The 20,035-nt window shown below is 41.0% G+C and overlaps 1 pseudogene; it reads left to right on the forward strand.

Moving 5' to 3' along the window:
- The first annotated feature begins 8,112 nt into the window (after positions 1-8,112).
- LOC105091472 (small ribosomal subunit protein eS1-like) overlaps positions 8,113-20,035 on the forward strand; it is a 66,409-nt pseudogene continuing 54,486 nt past the window's right edge.

The following is a 20,035-nucleotide window of genomic DNA, read 5'->3' on the forward strand; positions in this document are numbered from 1 at the left end:
AATGACCCTTTATTTCCTCTGACCCTCTCACCTGAGGAGGTTTCTCGTTCTGTTTAATTCCATGGCGTGAAACTCCTTAATAAGGTAACAAGCTGTCCTTCAGTAGAGTGATGGACAATACACACCTCCACCCCTCCCCCAACCCAATGGGATGGGGCTTGATAGGTCAGGGCTGCAGTCTGGGACCAGAGCTGGGTAGGGGGAAGAGGAAATCACCATCTGGGTGCCCAGAGTGGACAAGACAATGGGTGATTCTGAGCCACTGTCCTTAGGGATGATGAAGGCTGAACACAAGCACAGGCAAGCGCTGCCAATAAATACAAGGCACTGCCTTCAGGCTGGACAATGAGTGACAAAGTCAAGAGACAGGAGCTGGGTGGAACCAGAATGAGGCAAGAGCAGGAACAATCAAAGAAAGGTTTAGACAATTTCAAGAATGAAGCTGGAGCATGGTACCCTGATTTTAATGGCCATTGGCTGGACAGAGCTCAGGATGTGACAATGGTGAAATAGATTCAAAGTATGGCATCTAACAGAAAACAAACTTACGGTTACTGGGGAAAAATGGGGCAGGGATGAATAAAATGGGAGTTCGAGATTTGCAGATACTAACTACTATACGTAAAATAAACAACAAGGTCCTGCTGTATAGCACAGAGAATTGTATTCAATATCTGATAATAACATAATGAAAAATAGGAAAAGGAATATATACATATACGTATATATAACTGAATCACTATGCTGTATACCAGAAACTAACACAACATTGTACATCAACTACACTTCAATTAAAAAAAAATCAGCTTTTCAAGAAAAAAAATAAAGTGCATGACAAAAAAAAAAAAAAAGGATTGCATCTAATCGGAGTATATCAGATGTATGACCAAGACGGCCCATGTGGAAGGGAACTTTTATAAGAGACACACTTGCCCTCTTATCTCCAGCTGCACACAAGCACTGAGCTATGCATTGAGAGGAAATAAATATATATGTAAACTATTCCAGTTGGGTCAAGGAAATGATACAGCAGCAGGTGGAGTCTGCCCTCTTGCCTTGGCTTTCTCCCTGCTGGGTGATGTACATATTTCATAAGCGGTAAACACAAAGCACCATTTAGCACCCCTCCCGTGCATACACCTTGACCTGTTCTTGTCGTAGGCAGAAAGCCAACGAACCTTTGTTTCACACTGTCTCAGAGTATTTCATGTTCTCTTGGACAGGGAACCTCCTTTTCTTGTTTTTGGTATGTGATTTTCAGCTCACTGCCTGGGTAGGGAAGCAATGTTTGGTTAATGTCAAATTAACTCTGAACTGTGCCGGCCTCAAAGTTCATGTTGTGGAAACTGTAGCTCTTCTCATGGTTTGGAGATTTTACATCTACACATTACATTCAAAAAGCCAGAGTTTAGACTCATGGAAAAAAATAGCTCAATTGATGACTAATTTTACATCAGAAACTTCCAACTAGAGAAACAGTGTGCTACAGAGTCCGCAGGGCCACCCCACCCCTGGCCCCCTGCCCTTTGCTTGGATCAAGGAGATTTTCAAGTGTCTCTTGGAGAGAGGGTGGAGGGAGGACCGCGCAGAGGCCCAGCTGCACGGACCCACACAGCAGATGGTCCTCGAAGCACAGGCGGCCTGAAGTTACTCTCTACTGGGCTCTTCTGACTGAGCTATTGAGTCATGCAGCCACTTGTAATGCTGAAGAGGATTGTTTAGGAGGAAAATGGGGTGGGTTTTCTTGCTTCACATATCTGCCCTAGAAGGTCGTGACCCGTAGTTCTTATTGCACACACTTTTATTTATGCACCATAAGGAATAATTTCCAACTCACTCTCCCCACTCCACTCTTTCGCCAGAACATATAGAAATATCCGTGTGCAAAATGAAAGGCTCTTGTTTTCTTGGCTGAATATCAAGATTTTTGCAGAATTGTCAACTCCTTAAGAGGGGAGAAGCATAAAATCCAGCTGTAGAAACCCAGCAGTGACCTAACATGATCCAGGTGTTTCTAGTTTTCTTAGAAACGAAGGCGAATGTGTACGCGATGCCTGACCAACCGTACGGAGAGGATGCTGCCCAGTAACACTAGGTTGCTGATAACAGTTGTGATGGGGGTCGTGAGTGCATACACAGTGTACCACGACTATATCGGATTTGTGAAGGTTGGTTTTGTAATGGTGTTCTGAAAGTTTGTGACCTTATATTTCCCCAACTCCCATCTTCTTCAGGGCTCATAAAAATGTTTTTGAAAGCAGTAAACTTGTAAACACAACAGGGTGGGATGGAAAATGTGGGGAGAAATGGGTTTTAGTCTCAGTTATGCCACTTGTCAGCCACATGTCTGTGGGCAAGTCTTCAATCTCTCTGATCATCATTTTTTAAATCCCTAAAACTAATGAAATAACATTTTCTCTTCACACCTTACTATAAAATGAAGCACTGGGTTGGGGACAGATTTATGTGAATTACTTGGACAAAGCTATGGGGAAAGGTGCATTTAGTAGTCTGCAGGCTTATCTGTTCAGTCTTCAGTAACATTCTGTCTCACCATTCATTGACAAGATATGGGCTACTATATTTTTAGGTTATATTTTTAAGTGGTTAAAATTGAACTAGTTGGAAAAGAATGAACTACTTCTCCAGAGTGAATAACAAGTCACCTGCCAAAATCTTCCTCATTCATCCTCAAATTTCACCTATTCCTCAAAGCACTCCAACGTCTTTTAACCAGAAATGACTCTCAGCACTGGCTATTTCCATGGTGGCTCTACTGTTAGTCCTGACTATGGCTAATGGTCATCTGGGAGCATGTCTTCCTCCCAGGGCCAGGAACCTAAGCCTTAGTCAGCTTTATACCTGCCCACCTTACCTTCTAGAGTGACAAGCATGTAGGTGTACGATGAACACTTTCTTAATTGAATTACTTCATTTCTTTGGTAGAGTTTGCATGGGAGGGAAAAATGGTGGTGGCTGTTGGGGAGCATCTGATGTTGGTGAAGACAGTATAGGGAAAGAAAATCAGGGAAAGAGTCAGACAATTGGATGGTAATCCAAGCTTTGCCACTGTGTTGTTGTATTGTGGCCTTGGATGAGTCACTGAACACTCTGAACTTCTGTTTCCTCCTCTTTATAATGAGTGAATAGGATGAGTTGGCCTTTAAGGCTCCTTACAACACTAAGTTTCTAACATTTCCTGTTTTATGCTACCTTCATCTAAGGTAAGGTGCTGAGAAGAACTCTGAGCAAATCAAGAGATGTTTTAAAATGGTAATCACCTAATAGGGTGATTTCAAAGCAATAGGAATCTACTTTGTTTTGAGTGATTTTCCATAAATGTGGGATTTAGGGTAAGAAATTTATCAAGTGTATCCAAGGACAGTTTAAAATTAAAAACTTAGCCTTATAGGATGAATCCAAGATTATATCCACTTAGACAATTGTACAGATTGCAAAATGCAACATATTAAAAATAAATATGGATTAGAATTTTAATGAAGTCTTTGAATTTTGGTGGTTATTATCTTTTAATTTTACCACACATATTTTTTTTTCTTCATGTTTTCACATTAGAACAATTTGGAGTTATCCCTGAAACCTGAAGTATCCTTTAAAATAGCATGGCATGAAATGTATCTTTATTGGTGGAAAAGGATAGAACTCTTCCACAAGTGTTGGTTAGTTTCAGTTCCAAAGTTCAGGATCTTCTCCTGTGGAGTCACAGCAAATTCGGCAGACACTTAAGTGTAATCTTTGGGTGGTATACACTGCACCAAATTATTTTATTGCTGGGTCCTCTGTAATTTATTGAGACCGCTGTAACATGATCTTGTTGGATCGTATATGTACATACACAAACACACCACTTCTCTCTGTATCGATTATACTGAATCTGCAATGTAAGTTTGGCAATCCAGTCAACTTTACAATCCTTTTATCAAGATTGACCTTCCATCTACCTTCTTAAGGAGCAAGAAAGAAACTCAATAAATTTTAAGGCTCTTTCTTTTCCTTCTTCTTTTAAATTCAGTGGAATCCTTACCAAATGAAGTCAACCTTTCAGTGAGTGAACTATTTCCATTGTCCAGTTGTCCAAGTAAATTTAAAGCAGAGGGTGTTTTTGACAGCTTTGTTAATGTAGTTCTTTTTTCCCCCTTGCTGGTAATTCAAGCGTAATTGAGGTCTAGTGTTGAGCTTTAAATATGTTCTTGGGACTTGAAAAGGAAGCTTGATGAGGCGTGTACAGCAGCATAACCTCTCAATTATTCACACATTTATATGACTGTAATCACCAAGGCCTTTCATTGTAAATATTATGAACACTTTTATAACCAGACGTTGATATGAGCTAATAGGCGGTGAATTGCAACTCAGATGATGAAACTACAAACAGTAATCAGAACATGGCCAGGGTCATCAATCATAATATCATTGTTCATTTCTAAAATCGCTGATGCTGTATCAGGTCACAGTTGAGTAGTACCCCAATAATTTTCAAAACTTCAACTCAAAAAGTCAGATGTGTTTGACAGTAACTCTAGCGTACCCAAACTTCTCACTGGCTTAGTTGAGGACAAGGAGGACTGCTGCTTTTGTGTCTTGCTACTTTTAGATTTAAGTAATTTGGAAGATCTCTATCACTCAGCATGCCCTAACAGCTGTGTTTAGTAAAGTGTCCAAATTTGGATTCTGCTGGTATAACAGTAACTAAAAAAATGGGATGAAAATCCTGCAAAAACATTATTAGTGACCTTTACCTCCCTTTGTCCTTTCCTCCCTTCCTGCCTACTATCAATTAATTAATTGAATCATTCAACAAATATTAATTGAGTCAATATCTTGGGCCAAACACTGTCCTAGGCATCAGGGAAACAACCCAGGCATGCGCTCCTACTGCCCATATAGAGCTTAGGTTCCAACGCCACAACAAAGATTGTGAGCATTCCTGAATTAGTTTCATCCTAGACACAACCTCTAAGTCATTAAAAAAAAAAAAAAAAGCAATGAGAGCAATAAGTTCAAATGTATTCTGTTAGAATTTAAGTCTGGGTAACCACTTCCTTCTCCTTCCATGGTGGATTGAGACTAGAGATGTAAACAAGAAGATTGCTGGTCACTTTTGTTTCTTTCCTTGAAACAGATGAGGAGATGGCTGAGTCAATAATAAGATACTAGGCAACTGCTTAAAAAACAACATTTTGAAGGAAAAAGCTCTGGACAGCCTTGCTGTGTCATTTTCCTATTGCTTGAAAGCTCATGTGATGAGCAGTAATAGAAGTATCTATTTGCAGATGACATGAACAAGAGAGATTGTGTGTTTAAGTTCTACCACGGCTTAAAAAACATATATGGTTTACTACACATCAGATAAAGGAAGCATAGTCCTGGGTAACAAACGACCAAGAGCACAGCAGGGTTTGGACATTCTTTCCTAAGTCCCTTCACTAAGGATGACTGAAAACCGGGACCAAGGATAGCTAATAAAAGACATTAATATAGATACTGAAAATAATGACATACTAGTAGCAGCAGTATCTGACACCTGTTTCTTCTCTTCGGTCCTATAGTGGCTGCTGTTCCTCTTCTGAGTGTCACTCTTCCTCTTCTACAGACTCTTCTGGCATGATCATTTCCATGTACTAAGACCCTGAGAGCATTTGCTCCAAGTTTATTTGAAGCACAGTTTTATTGTTATTGTTGTTTAGTTTTAATCTGTTTTGTTTCCAAGGATACCTTACTCTACCCATTTCAGTGTGAAAAATTCTAGCTTCTAATTACTTATTAGCAGGGAATGCTATCTTTTTTTTTTTTTTTCCTGTGCTCTCTTATAGTCTGAGTTTTTTTCCTTTTAACCAAAAAATACAAGAGAGAAGGCTTTTACCTCTGAATTGCTTCCAGATAGAAGTGAAAACACAGTTCTCCATTAGCTGGAAACACAGCTGCCATCACTAGTCCTGCTCTGCCCTGAAGTATCCTCCCTGCCAGCAGCAGCTCACTGGTGGGCTGTTTTGCCAGTTTCATGCCCTCAGTGTTGTGAGCTGTGCTTGGACATGTCGCTGCCCTGCTGAACCAGTGGCTGCATTGTCTGACAAGACTAGATTGGACTGACTAGGTACATAAGATCCAAGGATGGCCCTTCCATAGTCTTGTCGGTCACCTCCAGCAGAGGTGTCTGGGTAGAAAAGAGGAGACACCCTCTCTCTGCTCTCTTGTTGGATTTTAGAATGGAGGAAATTCAGAGCCTGAGCAGGTTGGTTTTTGAAACTGAACTGAAAGGCTACGGGGTAGACTTGGGGTCAGCGCAGCGATTACAGGCTGAAAATTTGAGGATGGAGACCAAGAGAAGGGGGAGAACAAAGAAGAGATGTGCTAAGAAGGTGTGAGTTGGTGTCTATGAAGTCCCCGAGAGAAAACGTATGAAACAGAGACACACGCAAGTTCATACTCAGACACACAGCAAAAACCTCCTCAACTCCTGACTGCTTTCTGCTTCCACCTTTACTCATGCTCCTTACTTTGGGGCACCTTAAAAGAGCCACCTTTGCCCCTTATGACCAAACATCAGTCAAGTGTAATGAATTTTTGTTGAACATTGTGACATTATAATAATATTGCAGCAACAAGATAAGTTAAGTACAAGGTATCTGATGTAATTGCCACCCTCCTGCTACCACTGGCCATCTGCACACTTTTCTTCTAAATGCCTTGACGTTAGACCGTAGTTGGAAAACCACCAGAAATTTTCTCCTTTGTTGATGCTTATTGAAAAAAAACAGATACCATCAACATCAGAACTTAGAGGTCCATATTATGTAGTTCTTCGTTATTTCATTTTAGTGAATGCTTTATGGAACTAGCAAATTGTTACATATAATAGAAAAACAGGCTATGATGAGGTTCTGTGTTGAATACATGATCTAGCAGCCACAAGACGTGTGTGTTTCATTCTCACGGTGTGACAGCTGCCAGTAGATTACTCTAGTGGAGAACACCATGTCCTGAAGGCAGCTGAATATAGAACTCACTCCTCTGTGGGGTTAAGTGAAAGAAATGTATTTGGGGGCATTTACATAATTAACTATCTAACTGTTCATTTGTGTGGTTGCCTCTCTCTGTAGACTCAGGTTTGGCAATAGGCTATAATAAAGCTTTTATTTTGGCAAGTGCAGGATATCACTCAGGAGTAAGGTAGGTCTTCCCCAACATGTTTGCTATGTAAAATGTACAGCATCCGTGCTTACTCACGTATTCCTCTTATGTAGCATGTTTATCTTCTTTTATTAGCTTTCCATGCTTGTGTCCACATTGTTCTTTCCTTCAGTCATCCCCTCAGTTGCCATGGGAATAGTGGACAACGTGGGTTGGAGTGGAACCTAGAGCCACCTGTAAACGTAAGAAGGGGAATAAGTTCTAGGGATATGACTCATGTGATCTAGTGGTAACAGGTGTTCATGGGTGTTTTTAATATCCATGTATTTGATCATCATTGGTCTATATTCCCTACCCGGCCCCTCCAACCACACACACACACATAGAAACAAAACCACCTAATGTTGAGTTAGAAATTGTTTTTGTTCAGATAATGGAAAGGAAAATTTTCCTGGGGTGGAATAATTCTAATGGTATTTTTTTTTTCCCTTTGGAATTATAACTGCAGTAGGCACACCGAATTCAGTGCTGGAGACAGCCACCGTCCTGTGAAGAGACAGCACCTGTCCCATTCACACAGTGGGAGTGCCATGGAAGGGCCCCTGACCTGGAGCCATCTTACTTTAATAATGGCTTAACACTTGTAAAAGATTTTTAATGGCTACATGAGACATACTTAAATATTAAAGGCCATTCCTCTTGGTTGATTCACAAACCCCAATGAACAGGTCTCCGCCGCTTCCAAGGTTGAAGAAACGTGCCCGGCTTCTCAGGCCAGCGCGGCGAGCGCGAGAAACGAAGCCTGGGACAGAATCGCCGAGGCTCCGCCCTGCGCCCGGGCTGCCAGCCTGAGAAGCCGTCTCCACGGCTCCTCGGCCGCCTCGCGCTGCCCGACTCAGAAGCAACATTTGGGTCTGTGTGATACCCATTTCTAATCCTGCTCTAGGAGAGTTAGGAAGAATGTCACGGAAATGGCAGGAGACCGTCTCCCTCGAATACAAGCGCTTTGCATTCATCGCGGTGCGCTCCATTGGCTCCGGTCCCCCAGCCACAGCGCCGCACTCACAGCCCTACCGGAAGAGCGCTTGGTGCTGCTACCTAAATTTGAACAGACCGGTGCTCCTGGGTCATCCACGTAAATGGACTTCAGGAAGGACTCACGAGCCTGGTGACTAGGGCTCTGCGCTTTTCCCAAGGCCCTATGATGGAGCGTCACAGCACGAGACGGGCCTGTACCATCTGGAGATGCTTTAACTTACAGAAGGGTACAGACCTCCTGCGGGGAAGGTATTTTCAAGTAGGGAGCTGAGGCCATGTGAGCCCAGAAGCACTTGGGGTTTGGCAAGCTCTGTGGTATTTTTTAAATATTTGGGGGTACAGCCGAACCCAAAACGGATTTTACGCAAAGCGCCATTTCCCTTTCATTTTCCCAAATTGTGTATATTCTAGGGAAATTTAATCTGTGTACTTTGGAATCACTGAACCCTCATTCATCAAAACATTGCAAGGTAAATACTAGATCTAGGTTCAAGAAATCTCTTGAGCTCTTTGATAAGCAGTTTTTTCCTTTGAACTCGAAAGTCAAGTGTTGCCAGCTTTGAATGAACCCTGAACCCAGAGAGGTACAGAGCTTTTTTCTCACATTATCCCCCAGTCGGTTTGTGGAGTTCACATGTATCCAGTATGAAGCCATGAAGGGGACAAGGCTTCTGGGGGGCAAGGCCCTCAGAAACAGACCTTGGACATTTATGAGCTTTTCTTTTGGGGCCTCCCGGCACCCCTTGGCTCTGCCAGCGTTAGCTCTCTCCTGGTGCAGCCACAGGCCCAGGTCTGTTCCGGCCCTACCTGGTGCTTCTGAACCTTTCAATCCTTTCTTTATTTAAAACTATATCTTATATATAAAACAGATAAACAACAAGGACCCACTACGTAGTACAGGGAATTATATTTAATTTCTTGTAATAACCTATAATGGAAAAGGATCTGAAAAGAAAATATGTATGTATGTATATGTATAACTGAGTCATTTTGCTCTACACCTGAAACTAACATTGTAAGTCAACAGCACTTCAATAAAATTAAAAAAACCCTGTATCTTGTCCATCATGGGGTTTTATGCACTAATTTTTATTTTTAAAACACTGCATTGAAGTATTATTTATTTTGATTACTGAGTTTAGGGGCACCCTCTTAAATTTTGTGCCTTACCCTAGTCCCGGCCTTGTCTTAAACCTGGGACTTCTCTGTCTTCTTCACTCTGTGACTCACAGACATGGGTATGGCATCCAGACAAACAGCCAAACTGCTCCTACCTGGAGGGGTCGGTGCAGGGATGGGGGGCCCGGGAAGGGTTCAGTTCATCCTGAAGCCTGTGTCTTGAATCCATTTGAGGCATCCCAGCATGAAGAGTGGGTGCGCATAGTGGCTGAGAAAGTGCTCTAGCTCAGCCCTGCCTTTGTGTTCAGCTGGACTGTCCCTTCCTGGAGACCAGATGGCCTGTGTCCCGTGTGCCCGGTCATGTGGCCCTTCCCCCATCATCTGAGTTGGTGCTGAGGCCCTGGCTTTGTAACTGCCCCTTTGTCAGGACGTTCTCTACAGTGCAGGGTAAGAACAGAATAGACACTTGCTCCTAGGACATAGCCTTTTCCCCCAAAATGATTATTTCATTTTAATCTCATACAGTTTGAAACATTCTACCCATGCTATTCTTTATCCCAGTGGTACCGAAGGGGAGATCCTGAGCCAAAGGAAAGGGAAGAAATTTGTGTTCACACAGACTATTGTTGTCAAGACTGGGTTTCAATTCAATGTCTTTGTGTTCCTAGGTGATGGCTTAGTTATTATTGTTAGTTATTGCCAGCAGTGATTGAGAATGCCTGACCCCATGCTGAGTATCTTCCTGGGTGCACTGTGTCATGTAATCCTTACAACAGTCTGAGGTTTGAACTACTAGCCCTAATTTACAGACAAGAAAACTGGTGTGTTGAGAAGTTAAATAACCTCCCCAAGATCACCCTGATAGGTAAGAGCGGGATCCAGAACTTCCTAACTCAAAGCTCTGGTTCTGACCCATCCTTCTGTACACCTCCCTCTCCTATAGTCCTTACACTGGAAAACAGTTTCCCCTCCTTTATGGGGCATTCTGACCTCAGAGTCTTTAACATTAAGACACTGGATAAATAGAATGCTTTAATTCTTTCATTAAGGTTTTGATTTCAATGTGTTTTTTCAGATTACAATGAAAAATGCTCAGAGTCGAAATTACAGCAAAGTCACATCATTTTGCTTTTCTACATTGCAGCCTTCACAATGCTTTTCTTCAGTTCAGAGGCCCAGGTTCATTCAAGCAGCTGCTCGTGGGCTGGTGTCTGCAAGTCTATATGGAATTAGACAGACAGCAATTTGCTGTAAAAGTTTTGGGGTCGGGTTGAGGGATGGAAGCCCTAAAGAATTCAGTTTGTCTAGTAACAGAATGTCTGTCTGCTCTCCTTAAAACCCTGGGTCTAGACCTACTGTGTATCCTTTACTGGCTCCCGCTCTGAGCACACTTTGTGAGGAGTTCTCAGCACATTGCCTTCACTTGTTCTCTTCTGGGAGGGCTGTTTCCCTGGCCTCCAAAACTCCACTGAGAGCCTCCCCCAGAGTGTTTCTCCCACCAAGGTCCCAGTCTGTAGATCTGGCCTGTTCCTTGGATATCTGATTTAGAGAACACGGTTCCTTGGGAACTGCCAGGGTCCTGTCCTCACGTGGGACCCTCGCCCCCCACCTCCCACCTTGTGAAATTCCAGTGAGGAGGTTTAAAGAAGGAGCTCTTTAGCTAAGAAGGCAGCTGAATGGGTCTGGGACTGAGAGCACAGCAGCCTGTCCAGGACTAGTTATGTAAGAGAGCCTCCAGCAGAGGATGGGACCTGATTTTCTACAAATAAATAAGGCAGAAAGGCTACACTCACTAGTGCCACAGCTGGGAAGCAACTATGAGCAATGAATTTCTCATGCGAACGAATCCAAGCTCCTTGGAAAACAGATGCTGAGCCCTGGGACTGGCACTGGACCTCCCCTGGCAGGAACGGCAAGGTTCAGTGAGGGAAGGGTATCCGAGACCATGTGTTCATAAACACAGCTGAGGGCCAGCAACCTGCTTTTCTGCCCTGCCTGGGCTGCACTGATGGCCCCCTTCCACACAGCCTTTCCACCATGATGCAGGCAGACATGCAAGGCTTCTGCAGCCCACGCTCCAGAGAAATAATTAAACAGTTTTTCTTAACCTCTTGAACTTTTCATTTATTATTGCCATCCATTATGTCTACCTTCTCCAATCGCAGAATCCCGAAACTGAGCTCTGGGGTCAAGGGTTTATTGTTTAATGGAGATAGAACATTTTGTAAATTGCACGAAGTCACAATGTTTATAATAGAAGCTTCTGGTGTACTGAATCTTTTCCATTTAACAAACAGTGAGCTTTGACATGTGTTCTTCCTACATAGCAAGAAATTTGGGGTAAGTGCAGTACTGGCATGAACACGTTACCAAATCTTTCCTGTAAACCAAGTGACATCCGCAGTCAAATAAAAACATTCCTTCCACCAAATACCAGGAAATGCTAAAAGTATCACTACTCTTCTAAGGTCATGTTAAAATGAAGTTTTGGCTTTTAGAACACAGAGTAAGGATGAAGAAGGCCAACATTTTTGTCTAATACACATTTGCTGCTACAAGTCCTCAGGGACAACCTCGTGGTTCAAATACGAACATGTGTATGAGGAATTTTTCCTAGGATTTAACCTTCAAATGAAAAGTGTAAATATTTTATGAAAATGTACATATGGTAAAAAATACTCCTGTTGTCTCTGTTTTTACTAGAATTTGTACTTTCAAGTCAGAAACAGATTTGCTTAAAACAAAGCAAACATCCTCAAAAATGTACCCAGCCAAGATAACCAATGTATAAATACCTAGGATTAACAAAACATGAATATTCTTCAGTAAAGAAACAAGAATTGGAAGTTTGGAGGAAGTGATAGGAAAGAGTGTCTTAAATTTAAATTTTTAACCCTTTGTTTTGGAGATCTAATCAATATTTTTAAAGGAAACAATGTGTGTGTGACACACTCCTGTGTGGTTCTCTTGGGACTTCACTGATCTAATGCTACGTAAAACTTTTTGGACCATAAATATAGCTGATAAAAACCAATGTAAAAAGTGACTTTCACGAGTAATTAGCATATCAATTTTCTTAAGACTCGTAATACAGGATGTATTTTTGGCTTATTTTTATGAGCTCCAAACACATACAATGCTTAAGTTTTCTATTTGGAATGGTCAGGCGGATTTCCCTGAAAAATCCCTCCTTCCCAAGCTGCCCCTTGGAGGGAAAGGCTCACTTAATTTTTCTCACTGTCTTAAGTTTCTAAAATAATTCTATAGTCCTTAATGTTTGTTCCAGTGGACTCACTTGCCTATCTCGGGCCAAACAAGGCCTTTGCAGATACTCAGTCCAGCCATTCCTGATTGACCAGCAGGTGTCACTGTGGGTTTGGGTGGTAACCCAATTGACCACAGAAAAGAATGAGTGATGGGGGGGAGTAATAGGAGGAGAGAAAGAGAAATGTAAACGCTGGTTCTTAGAGGAAGAAAAAGTTAATTAAAAATCCCTATGTTTACACAGACCTTTTCTTTAGGAGCTCAGAGTTCCTTGTACCACTTTCCCAGCTCCTGGAGACCCAGATTTGATGATGCCGAGTTACTCACAGAAGATGACTTCACTGGATAAAACAGCCATAAAGTTGAGCAAAGTTGAGAAGTGCATCCTTGTAGCCTTTTCCTCACCTCTCAGGCCTTAACGTTGTGCTGCGTGGATATACATCTTTCTGAACCACAGGCATGTTTGCTTAACCTCAGAAATGTACAAAGTCTTCCAGCTCTTAGGTAGGTCATCGACTCATGGTCCAGAGTAAGATTTTGACTATCACTAACCTCAGTGGTAAAATAAATTCTGCTGTTTCATTAGTTGAAGGGGCATCTTGGTCTAGAAAGTTGGTTCTTATACCTCCCCCAAATTTGGATTCCCCATTTTCAACAAAGCTAACTTAGTCAAGTCATATATCTTTCTGAGTACACAGACTTACTTAACAAATAAAATTTCAATTGGTAAAATGAACACATATTTCTTCAACTATCAACTTTAGGAATGAATGGCCAGAAAAACTCCTTGCAGAGAGAGGAATTCACAGCCGGCCTAATTTGAATAACAGGCTGTAAACTGATTTCTATTTTTGGGCTTGATCCATGCTGCTGGTGCAGAGAGAAGGCAATTTGTTAAGAGGAGATACACAGCTTGATTTCCCCAAATAAGGCTAAACACATGTGTGAAACATCCTAATTTTAGTCAAGTTCTGAAGAAAACAAAGCAGAAAAGGGTTTTAAGGGAAACAGAAATCTTTCTATGTTCTGGAGTGTGTCTGTGCCCTTGTAATGTTCTAGCATCTTCTCTGTGCTGCCCACCTCAGATCATGGACCACCATCTCATGATGAAGTTATAGGACCTCACTGCTGGAGGTATTACAACCCAGGAGGGTTGAAAACAAAAACAATTTCAGCTCTGTTATGAGCCTCCTGCAGTTTCTACCTGGTTTTAATTCCCTCACCTTTGTGTATATATAAGGTTCCTAATGATAGAATTCTTCTAGTGTTGATTCTAATTAATAATTAAAATAATAAAGTTAAAAAAGAAATGGATTAAATGGACAGGTTCAGAAATATTTAGAAAACTTTATAGAGTATGAATATTTCATTTCCAGCTACCTTAGTTATTCATTCACAAAGATAAATCATTCTGAAGTCAGCTGATGTGATTCCATGAAAAAGAATACAAAGAATGGTTTATAATTCTTAGTAAAAGTGCTTCAGAAAATCCATGCATTTCTATATCTGTCTATCTATCTACCCCTTTCCCCATTCTGAGAAGGCCATTTTATTTGTACATAAAAATGTGTCATTAATGTAAGATCATTTTCTCTGGTGCTCAGAGATTAAGACACTTGCTTCCGATTTCTGGCAGAATGTGTAGGAGTCATAGCAACAGGCACTATAAGCACAAGCAGCTGATGGGTGTGGGGTGAGGAGAAGAGAAAGAAGAAAGAGGGATGTTAAGGTATAAAAATATTTATCCAGGGTAACAGAGCATCAACAGAATCTTCTTTTCAATTAGATGTATACATCTGTGAAGCACGGAATCCTTGGCCATTGGTTTATCCTTTGGAAAAATGCCCACCATTTCCATGACAACTCCTTAGACTGTTAGAAATAATAGTGATCACCATTTCCTCTGAGCCACTCTGCTCTTTGTGTATTGGACCGCTGTCGAACTCTTAATCCCATGTAACTCGGTGTTCTGTGTATGTGTAAGCGTGTGTGCACACAGACTTGTGTGCTTTTGCAACTGAAGTCTAGTTTCTCTAGGACAGGAGTTGCATGTCATAGATCTCATATCCCTTAAACCTTCTACCTTGACACAAAACATTTGGTAGGACTTCAATGAATCTGTTGAATGGATGAAAATTATAAAGGACGCTTTTGTTTGGCAAGCATCGGTATTATGAGATTACTTTTATGTAGTCCATATAAATAATTCACTTCTTGTGGTTCTATATCCTGATGTGAAAATTACGCATTTACTGTGTTTTCATAGATATTAATGGGAACTATTAAAAACTAGAAATTATTTCTAGGTTGGTGGTCTTAGGCCTCTTATTGAATGAAAAAGACTGGAGGTAAATTTTCATTGTGAAAGGAATAAAACTCTACACATTGCTTTGTTAAAGTTCAGCAGTTTGTGTGCATGGTTGTTCTATTTATTTTATGAGGAACAACAATAGTAACATTATTTTTCTTTAATTTCAGCATTTAATGTGAAAAAGAAAATGGAGTTGAGAATGAAAGGATCGGAGTAACCAGTCTGGCCTTGTGATATTTCCTTTCCTTCACATCAAGTGTTTTGTTTAAAAAGTGTAGCTTAAAAATGAAACTATAAATATGATGACCCAATTACAAAATTTAAAGAAAAAGTGTTATACTTATGTTTTGGAACATCAGGTTTAGTTATTATGAACCAGACGATATTATGTTTCTGTTGGGGAAAATGTTTTTAGAAGTTATTCAAAGAATTATAGAGTGAAGCAAATCAAATCATTACTTATACTTTTGTGGGGGGGAGCACTGTAAAAAATGTGCAGAAAAGACTAATGTTTATATATAATGATTTCATTATCATATTTCTACTTTCTTTGTCATCCAGGGTAAACTCTAAGGGTATGTCATGAATTCCTGAGCTGCCATAAATCTGTGAATGTCAGACTCTGTGTGTGGGTAAAATGGATAATTTTCTGACCTTTGGTAAGCTTTCACTAGAGCAAAGGAAGTCCCTCCACATAATGTTTCCCTACTACAAAATACTGGCAGGAAGCCAAAGTATGCCCTTTGGCAAACTTCCAGTCTGGATGGCTTTCCTGGAGCTAGAAGATATTCATGAATCTGCCCAGCCCTGGGATTTTTTTTTTTCTTTTCTTTTTCTTTTCAGAAAGCCTCCGGAAAGACCTTTCCAATGTGCAACCTGCTGAGGGAGATGTGAGAACACATTAATCATGGATTTCTTCAAAAGGAACTTGGGGCTGTCCTGCCCTAACTCAACAGGTCCACCCTCCTGCACAGTGTGAGCCAGCAGACGATCACAAAAATGCTGGCAGATAACCTAGACGTGGATCTAGCTGCAAACTAAGGTTATGATAAAAATAAATGAGAATTTTCTGACCCTTGGAGATGAGATGCAGCCCTGGTTGGTTTTACTTCTGAAGGACAAAACTGCTTAAGCAGTTATAATATGTTAGTAAATATGCTGTTTATTCTTATTTTCCTGAGTTTTATCCCAAATCTCTATTTTTTCCCATCACTGTCTAAAAGTAAATTCATTTTCATTTTAAATCATCACAAGATAGAACTACCTTACACAAGTAACACATGGTTATTCTAGTACTTATCAACCTTAGAAGTTAAATGTATTTCTCTTTTGCTTTTATGTCATCACTTCCCATACTCTCATACAGTTGGTTTGACATCATTTGAAGAATAGTAGAAATTTAGTTATTAGCTGTCTAACAAACTTTTCTGAAAGTTTTCTCTTTCTTAAAGGGGTTTTCAGAGCATGACCTCTCTCTTCCCAACACCAAAAGGAAAAAAAAAAAAAAAAAAAAGAAGTGTTTAGGTAATATTTAAGCCTTTTGGTAGATTTAGTACATTTCAGAATCACCTTGGTGTTATAAACCAATACAATTCCTGATGATTTCACACATGCTTATGAATAATCCCCTATTTTTTGAAAGTGAAAGAACTAAATAAAAACCAGCCAGATCCACAAAAGAATTATTGGCCTAGAATAGATCTACTCCTGGAGAAAATAGAATAAAATTAAGAATTACACTAAAGACTACTAGAGTGTTTTTCTCTTAAGACTCAGCTGTCTGGGTGGTTAAGACTCTCTCAGACGTTTCCAGAAGCTGACTACAGGCCAATAATACCCTGGTGTCATCTCTTGCCGTTCTACAAATTTACTCCATCATCCCGCTCATTCACATGACTTCCTCTTCCTCTGTCCATGACATTCCCTCAGCCTTGAACATCACACTAACTTTATCTAAGCCCAATTCATCCTTCAGAGCCCAGATAAAGGGCACCATCTCCCCAATGCCTTCTACCGTGTCCCCGGTTTAACAGAGCCTCAAATCTCCCAACTCTTGGGGTACCTTGGGTGAGCCCACTGGTAGTGATACATCCTGACTTGCATCAGAATTATCTGTTTGTATGACTTACAACTAGAAGGCAAGTTTCTTGATATTAAAGATCATTTCTCCTTTGTGACTGTATCCCTGCAGTCTTTCGTATAAATTGCTTAACCAGTATTTGTTGAGAGATTAAAATGTGAAATTATCTTAAGTGTTGGCAATGAAATGATCAGATTCCTATTTAAACATAAACAGTCCTGTAGGGAATATGAATTATCGTCTTGTTTCACTCCCTTTAATCGCTAACTGTTCATTTGTTTATTCATGCCTTCAATAAGCGTTTGATTGACTTTTAAGGACAGCACTTACTGAGGGGCTAAAAGGGCTTGACAATAAGTGGAGAAAGACTGCAATTATAATTAAGACAGTAAAACACAAACTTTAAACAACATGAATATTGCTAATAACACATTAGCAAAGAGATGAAGCAGGTGTCTTGCACTCCAATTCCAAACAAGTCTTAATGGTCATCTCAGAACTCCCTGCTGGCTTCTAAGTCTTCCATGAAGACTGCATTACAGTTCAACTTCTCTTGCTACCCAAACCTACCTCTTTCTTCTCGCCCCTTCCTATCTACAGGTGCTGCACTCATAAGCACTTCTTAATAATGTCTTGCATGCCTATTTCTGTCTGAGTCCATTTCCTCAGGCCACCCACCCTGCCTCTCTGTTCCACTCCATGTCTGACTTCACTGTCACTCCCAGTATCAACTGTCCTTCTGCCAGATTCAGCCCTGTTGAACTCCTACCAGTCAGGTAAGATGTAACTTTCCCCAAACCACAATGATGAGGGCTGGCTAGGTGTTCTAAGTTGGAAGGCAAGGGATGAACAACTGAGCAGGAATCACGAGTTCAGCCTGGCAGTGGGCAGAGAAAGTACCAAGTGATAACAAAGGGCACCGTGTTGGGATCAAGGAGGTACACAGGTTAGAAGACACAGTCAGTGAGCCGGACTGTTACTGACAACCCGTGAAGGAAGCTCCGGCCCCAGGGTTGGTAAGCAGTGTAATTTGATAGGTGGGAGGGACTGAAGCGATAGGAAAACGCATTCTAAGGTGGTTGTATCTCTTTGTCTGGAACCAAGTTTGTGACATTACCTAGAGTTAATTCACGAGAGAAGAAATAGTGCGCAGGAGGAGGGGAGATCTGTGGGATGAAGATGGAAAATTAGAAGCCCCCTGTGATTTGCTTAGAAGCCAGTAACGTGGTTCACCTCTCTTGAGGTAAACAGTACCTACAGTTTGACCTTTAGGTACTTGGCTGATCATTTGAAATCACCAATATTCGACTATATTTAGCTCCACAAATTGTAGTAGTTCAATCAATTTATTTGTCGACTGTTTTCCCCTCACTAGAATGTAAATATCATTTTCCTCAACACTGCATCATGGTACCCAGGACAGTGTCTAGCACAGAGCAGGTTCTCAGTACAAGTTTTGGAAAATTAAGAAGCAAATTACTTAGCTCCAAATATTTTTTTGGCCATCATTTACTATATTCCTTAGGACTCCTTTAATAATAAATTCCAGAATCCTAATTTATATTATTTAAACAAAGAAGGGAATTTATTGGCTCACACAGTTGGAAATTCAAAGGATTTCAGGCATTGGTTTCAGGAACAGCTAGATCCAGGGGCTTGAATAATGTCATAAAAATTTGGTCTCTTGCCTTTGCTCAAGTCTGATTTTCCTCTGTGTTGGCTTTATTCTCAGGCAGGATCCCTTAACTGATGATTCCTAGTAGCCATGGGTTTACAGTCATTAGCTTAGCAAACTCCAGTGAAAATAAAAGTACCTCTTTTCCAATAGCTCAAATCAAAACTCCTAACCTTGAATTTCACAGAATCTCCTTGGGCAGGGCAATATCTGAGGAGGTAATGAAGGGGATCTCAGGTCCATGTCAGTCATATGGACTGAGAATGGGAGAGATGGTGGTTTCCTGAAGGAGAATCATGGCACGATTACCAAAATAATAATTAAAATAATAGCTAACACGTATTGAGTACTTATCTTCCTTCAACAGCCCTCTAAGGGAAGCACTATTGTTACCTCTACTTTATACCTGAGTGAACTAAGTATAGAAAGTTTAGGTCACTTGCTCAAAATCACACAGCTGGGAAGATAGGGCCAGGGTTGGAAACATGAACAGTTCAGTTCCCAGCCCATTCCCTTTACCACTACATTCTGCTCCTGAAAAGGACTTTAGGGATAAGGGAAAACATGGATGTCTACGCTACTTTGCTTATTAAGTTACAGAGCCAGTGGTTGGGTAGCATCTAATTTACAATGGCAAATGGAGCATTACTGGATGTTCACTTGTCAGAACGTTGCCAGGGTGACAGTTTTCACTAAGGCGGTCCTAGAAATTGTTCTTGAGCTGCTAAGAAAGTGATTCCCGACCATCACAAAAGCTCTCTTTTTTGATTTCCTCCATATCATTTCCTCCAGCTTGCTGACTTCCACCAACGCAATTTGATTCTGTTTGAAACATATTTAGAGTATCTTCAATGTACTCAAGCAAGAAGGCTCTGTGATTGTTAAAAATATTACCAAATTATATATCTGAGTTACATTATGCTTAGACCCTTTGTAGCTTTGACTTCCAGTACCATCAGGAGATGTCGTCATCCACACTCTAGTTGACCCTTTGGGTGCAGGAATTGACTCCTCAGTAAATGTCCCAATGTCCTGTGTCCCTCCATTCCCTACCCATCTCCTTGAGAGTAATTATCGAAGCTTATTTCTAATGAGTAAAGAGTGGCAGAGGCACAGAATGTTCTGTTTTCCCTTAAAAATGGCACATGGTGCTTGGCTGAAACGAGCTCTGGAGAACTGGAGGAAACAGAGGAATGTAAGTGTGTCCACTTAACCCGGGGTGGTGCTTGTCTTTGAGGCAGAATGTCTGATCAACTTTATTTCCTATACAGTGGGAGGGGAGTCAGGAGAAGAATTTAGGTCCAGGTTCTTCCCAGTAAGGCTTCGGCTTGGCTGATGCGTGTACTCATAGCTGTTGGACTGGTGGTTGTAATCTCTCTTCCTCTTTACAGATCAG

Source organism: Camelus dromedarius, chromosome 5 (genome assembly GCF_036321535.1).
Source record: "Camelus dromedarius isolate mCamDro1 chromosome 5, mCamDro1.pat, whole genome shotgun sequence".
In the NCBI taxonomy this organism is placed as follows: Eukaryota; Metazoa; Chordata; class Mammalia; order Artiodactyla; family Camelidae; genus Camelus; species Camelus dromedarius.